The sequence below is a fragment of the Podarcis tiliguerta genome, assembly GCF_965153285.1.
Source record: "Podarcis tiliguerta genome assembly, chromosome: 2".
NCBI lineage: Eukaryota > Metazoa > Chordata > Lepidosauria > Squamata > Lacertidae > Podarcis > Podarcis tiliguerta.
Genome location: NC_139535.1, coordinates 70,822,994 through 70,829,313, shown reverse-complemented (window position 1 = coordinate 70,829,313; position 6,320 = coordinate 70,822,994). Strand labels below are relative to the sequence as shown.

Genomic DNA, 6,320 nt, shown 5'->3' with positions numbered 1-6,320 from the left:
CCTTCTCCTACTGTTTAAAGCAGCTAGAATGCTAGTTAAAAGAGACCTATAAGACCAGCAAAAGAAAGAAAAACCATGCCTTAATCATTAGTACCTGCAGGGCTTTGTTTGTACACCAGCAGTGTTCACCCATGGCTTTTTAAAAAAAAAATCAATATATGAGTACTGACACCTCATTTTTTTTTTGACCAAAGAAAGAGCACCAAGTACCAATATATCTGAGGTGAAAGTTAGGCTACCATGACTATAATTTCTTCAATTCTGTTCTTAAAAGCAGCTGCATTGGCTTCCTTCTAATTTTCTGGCAAAGAGGCTGTTAAATTCCACATCCAACAGATTGTTCAGTGGTAGAATGTGCTCCCTTCCAGGTTCACAAGCAGGCATGTGAGGGAAAATCAGTAATAAAAATCACGCTTCACTGCAGTCTTAAACTGAGATATGGAAATGGTTGAGGCCATTTCCAAGAGGAAAACAGTACCACTGTGGGCGATTTTAAAGTGGCCTGCTGTCTCACCGAATCCCTATTCACATATCCCCCCACCCAGAGCCTTTACAAATAAGTTAAATAACACTGTTCCCAAACAAATCCTTAGGGATGCAGCTATGATTCACTTCCCCCATTGTAAAAATTGCTCATGTATTCCTACAGTTTTTCTGTTTTGTTATCAGTTACCAGTCCATAAAAAGCACATAATAAGAGCTTGCTGGATCATGCTAGTGGCCCATTTTGTCTGGCATCCTTTTCTAACAGTGGCAAACCAGATGCCTATGGGAAGATCTGTGCTCTTATACTATAGATGTTAAGCCTTTTTTTAAAGGAGTCTGTGATGTGTTGCAAAGAGCTTTTGGGAATTCTAAGTATACAGAGTGTCTACTGAATAGATTCAACTACCTATCTGTTGATCCTCTTAAATAACTTTTAAAATGTTGGTGAAACAAACTTATCCCTCTAGAGAAGCCATGACTTACCTTGACGAGGCCTATTCTTTTACATTGTTATTTTAAAAAAGTTTTTATTTATACTTTTCAGGTTTATACATTTCATTAGTTTTACAATCAATTTAACATTTCAAAGTTTGACTTCCTTCCCCCTCTTTCTGCAGTTCCTTAAATTTATTTTTTAATTTCTTCTGCATAACCAAATGTCATTTAATTTGCTCATTTAATTAATCTACTTTAAATATATACTCTTATGAAACTGCAGGTTATTACAATAACCCAAAAGGTTTCCAAAAGGTTTCCCATTCTGCCAACATTAAGGGACCAGTTTATCTGAGATGGAATGTGTCTGTTGGAACTGGTAGGGAAGAAGGCAGAGAACACCACCAACAGTAAGTGGACCAGAGCGAATGATAGGAAAAGCCAACTAATTTTGTCCCCATTCTCATCCCTGCTGAGTTCTACAAGGGTTAACAATGTGACTAAGGCCCAAGAAACTCAGAGTCTGACAGCTATCTCTTTGAGTAGTAAGAAGGCAGGCAAATGGGGGCTGGCTAAGGGCAAACCGGGGTTGCTGGGGCAGGGCACCATTTGCCCTAGTAGACCAGCCCATTCACTGGCTGCCTTGCCTATAATTTCCTGAATCTCTATCTTAAAAACAGTTGGCTGTGTTCTGATTTTCTGGCAAAGAGGATGATAAACATTATCACTATTTAGTGGTCACTCTAGGATTCACAATCAAGAGTGAAAACTATGTCTCTAGAAGGTGCGTTTAATTTGCTCAACTGCCTTGTTTAACAAAGTCAAAATCAATGTCTTCATTACGGCTCAACTTTAATTGGTTTCAAGTGTTTGTTTAATGATGATTAATTGAATTAGTTTCTTTAAATCATTTAGTTAAATGAAGTCTGTCTTTTTGTAAATCTTTGTGTAAACAGACAATTTAAAATGTGCAGGTTTGACAAAAGGAACCAAAAATAAATAAATTGCAAATTTCTGTGTTTATTTCCGCCTTTGGTATTGAGAGCTGTGAGAACACCTGCCTACACCAAGCCACTTGTCAGGATGCAGATTGCTGCAGACTACCTCATATATTGTAGAAAATATCTACACATGCACACAAACACACACTGTCATCTGGAGAAACACTGGAAACAGGCCACTCTCTTTCTGTTTGAAACCACATGGTAGGGGGCAAGAGGAGCTGCAAACTGAGAAGGTAAATAGGTGAAATAGCTTTCCTCCCCATTCTGATAATGGGAGACTCCACAGGACCAATCAAAGACCCTTCAGTCAGCAGAGCGACAGCATCGGATCAGACTCAATATATTCAATTTTAGGACCAGCTTCAGGAGAATAAGAGGGAGTACTGAGAAGTTTTTCTTCTCAGTAATCACTTTTAATATAGTCCCAGGGTTGCTGTAGATCAGGAGTTAAGCCTGTGAGCACATCTGGATGTTTGAGTGTAAAAGGTAAAGGAGCCCTGGATGGTTAAGTCCAGTCAAAGGCGACTACGGGGTGCGGCACTCATCTCGCTTTCAGGCTGAGGGAGCCAGCGTTTGTCCACAGGCAGCATTCCGGGTCATGTGGCCAGCATGACTAAACAGCCTGACACCGTGACAAGTGCCAGAGTGCACGGAAATGCTATTTACCTTCCTGCCACAGCGGTACCTATTTATCTACTTGCAGTGGTGTGCTTTCGAACTGCTAGGTTGGCAGAAGCTGGGACATAGCTCATCCCATCACACAGATTTGAACCGCCAACCTTCCGATTGGCAAGCCCAAGAGGCTCTATGGTTTAGACCACAGTGCCACCCGCGTCCCTGTGTTTGACCGGCACCCCTGCTGGTAACTTCTTTATTCACTCCCCTAAATCAGCTTTCCTCCACCACCCATCTGAGAAAGACAGATAGGAGTTCTGGGTAAAAATCAGATATAGTAGAATTAATCTGAGTGTTGAAAAGCACATAGAGGTGGAAGTGAGAAAGAGTGCCGCTCTTCCAACTTCCTCCTTCAGCTCTATGTTCTTTTCACGAGAGAGAAAGGTAAGCAGCATGACTGCTTCATGAATAAGGGGTCAGCGCAGGAGAGAGGCTTTGTAGGTGTCAGGGAAAAACCTCTAGGTGCCATTGTGCTCACCACATTACCAACCCCTGCTCCAGATACTGTACTATTGAGATGCTTCCTTGTTACAGATACTGTAGCCATGATTTATACATGTGGTTCACCTTCGTGTGATGGTTTTATTTGAAATTAAAATATTTAAACAAAGCAAAAAAATCATGGGCGCTTCCTAAGTTTTGTTTGAAATGAAACTGGTAGCCTCTATAATTTATATCTTTGGGTGAAATTCATCTTTGGATGAAATTCTAACCATGTTTTCTCAGATGTATGTCCCACTGAAGACAACAAGGCTTAAGCCCAGGTAGGTGGGGTTAAGATTGCAGTCTAAGAGATGAAAGAGAATATGGGACTTACATTTTGTTTTGTTTCACTTATTCAGCAATTTCACCAGTGCTATTCCTGGCCTAATGCTTATTGATTTACTACCGAGTCCAAAATAAACCAACCTCTTCACAAAAGACACCCCAATTGCACAGCCTACAAAGGCATGTCAGATTTGGTGTATTGGGCACTTCATGATGGCATTTAAAAAATCAGTTCATATAGTGTGACATGATATGCTTACTTTAGCCTCCAGTTTTTGTAATGGCAAGTAGGTCGTCAAGCTTTCTTAGATGTTAACTTAAAAAATGTAATTTAATATTCCATTCCTCCCTCACCAATATTACCATTTTTATTTTTTATTTTAAGTGAAGCTACTTAAAGCATTAATGTTGCTCAGACAGGAGCTTATACCAAATCCTATGACACATTAAAACTTTGTATCCATTATTTTCATTTCATTTCCTTCTGATTGTTAGAAATTAGGAATTCCTCATGAATTGATAGGCCTTTCCAAACCAACTATGCCATCCACCATAGATGACACAGTATCCCCCAGCACTTGAGGTAAGTTATAAACCATGAGGCAGGACAGTTTGAGGGGCAGCCATTCTGATATGCTTCCAGTGGGCCTTTGTGCATAGAATTACCATATTTTTTGCACCATAACACTCACTCTTTTCCTCCTAGAAAGTAAGGGGAAATGTCTGTGCGGGTTATGGAGTGAATGCCTGCAGGTGGCGGGGGGGTCTGCTGCAGTCATGAGCAGAGGATCCATGGTTCCCCTTCCTTCCCTCCTCCGTGGTTACAAAGCACGGATCCACATGGATCCTCAGGATTTTTACATTGGGCTACTCCAAACTCACTGTCAGATCACATGTCTGTGGCCACAGCATGAACCACAAAAATCATATATCCACTATCCACTATATCCAGAATATTTTTTTTCTTGTTTTCCTCCTCTAAAAACTATGTGCGTGTTATGGTCTGGTGCGTGTTATAGAGTGAAAAATATGGTACATGGGAAGCAGTGTGTGGTTGCTTCCTGCACCGTTTTTCAAAGCTGTTGTATGATTTTTCCACACCCTTCTTTATTTTTAAATCAAACTTGGAGCAGACAGGCCTTCAAGTAGAATACGGCCTCAATAAAATATGGCACACAGACACTGTACAGTGCAGTCCTTCCTTTTAACCAGAGAATGCTGACTGCTGAAGACATATAGGAAACTGCCTTGTACCAGGATGGTACCAGCCCCATATTTTCTACTAGGACCAGAAACAGATTTTCAGAATTCCAAGCAGGTGTCTTTCCTATCATCTTCCACCTGATCTTTTTTTGACTGGCGGTGCCATGGAACTTACCATATGCAAAGCATATTCTCTACCATGAGCCATGGTCTCTCCCCTCATCATCTCTTCCTTCCCCAACATGCAATTGCCAGCATTACTTAGAGAAAGGGACACTGGTACAAAACTGGCATGTCTGATGTTACATAGATTAGTTGCTCCAAAAGACAGAAAATGGAGCTCAAGCCAAACCCGGAGCACAGTTTTGAACATTTGCAGAATTGAAATCTGACATCTCGATGATGCAGCTTCCAGTAGTCTTTGCCCATATAACGGGTGCTCATCCATCTTTATTCTCTTAATGATTTATTAATCCAGCTTCCCATAAAATGTAAGGGAAGCCATGAATAATTTAAGTCTGGTCAAGGCATAAGAAGAAAAACATATGAAACCCAGACAGGGCAAAGCGGAAAAGAGCAGGCAGTGGTTTGATCTCAGTCTCTGTTCTCTGCAAAAAGTTCCTCTTGAAGCAGAGCTCTGCTTTAGGGTTGCATATTTTGGGGTGGAGAGCTTTTCCGAATCAAGTGCAAATAAATAAAAAAACAAGGCACAATATCTAGCTCGTTACTATATTGTCAAAAGAATTGGTCTCGTATATGATATTGGAAACATGAATAATGATTGCAAGTCAGTGGAAATCTTAACTGGATGCTTAGTAACGCTCACTGTGGAATAGCGCTATAATGGGGGGTGGGGGTAGAATCACATATCATTTGAGATTTCAACAAGGGCTAGAATCTCCAGGCACTTTTGATATGATTTGGCATTTCTTTATGACATGTACAGCGGAACCATCATTTTCAAGACAATCCTTGTCACAATTCTGGCAAATCTGTAACTATACTGGATGATCTGATAACATTGATAATCTTTCCTTGGACTTTGCTATTTTAACTCACTTTACATGCCTATTTTAAAGCTTTGTTTTTCATCTTTTAATATTTATTTGTTGCTGTAATAGCTCTTTCTGTTTTATATACATTATAAAATGAAATAATAAGAAACAACTTTACAGAGAGAGAGATTGTTTGTTACCATGACCTGCACAGTGCGTTTTGTACTCACCTCCATCTGCCTAATGACAGGGCCGGCCATGCTTTATTAACTAAGAGTGAAATATGAACCTTGCCTTCTCCTTCAAGCACTTCAATGCAGTTATTAGTATTCTGCCTTGCAAACCTGCTGATGGTGGTCACATTTCCCAGGCTTTTTGTCTTGGGGCTTAAAACTACAGATTGCATGAGGATGCATTTTGATGTAATTGAGCAGAGAGGTATATTGCTGCCCTGACAGGTGCGGACACATTTTTAATGGACATATGGTACCTAAACCAGACTGCATATAGAGAGGAGGGCTTCTTTGTTTGTCAAAATCAATTGACTGTTATTGTAGCTTAGAATAGTTATACTTGATTTTTTAAAAATGTTTTTTTCCTGATTTTATGGTTTTTCTGGCTCTGTTTTATTTATTAATTATTCCCCTCCCCACTGGCTTCTGTTTCATTGCTTTAATCATGATTGCTGCTACATTTCCTCATAATTGTCATGTTTTAGTGTGGCTTTTTGTAGACTTCTAGTAGAAAAGCAGAG

General features: G+C 40.0%; 1 protein-coding gene across 3 annotated transcripts in view; it reads left to right on the top strand.

Moving 5' to 3' along the window:
• The window catches only part of JAKMIP2 (janus kinase and microtubule interacting protein 2), an 81,231-nt gene that overhangs the window by 16,549 nt on the left and 58,362 nt on the right, over positions 1-6,320 (top strand). The window lies entirely within an intron of this gene.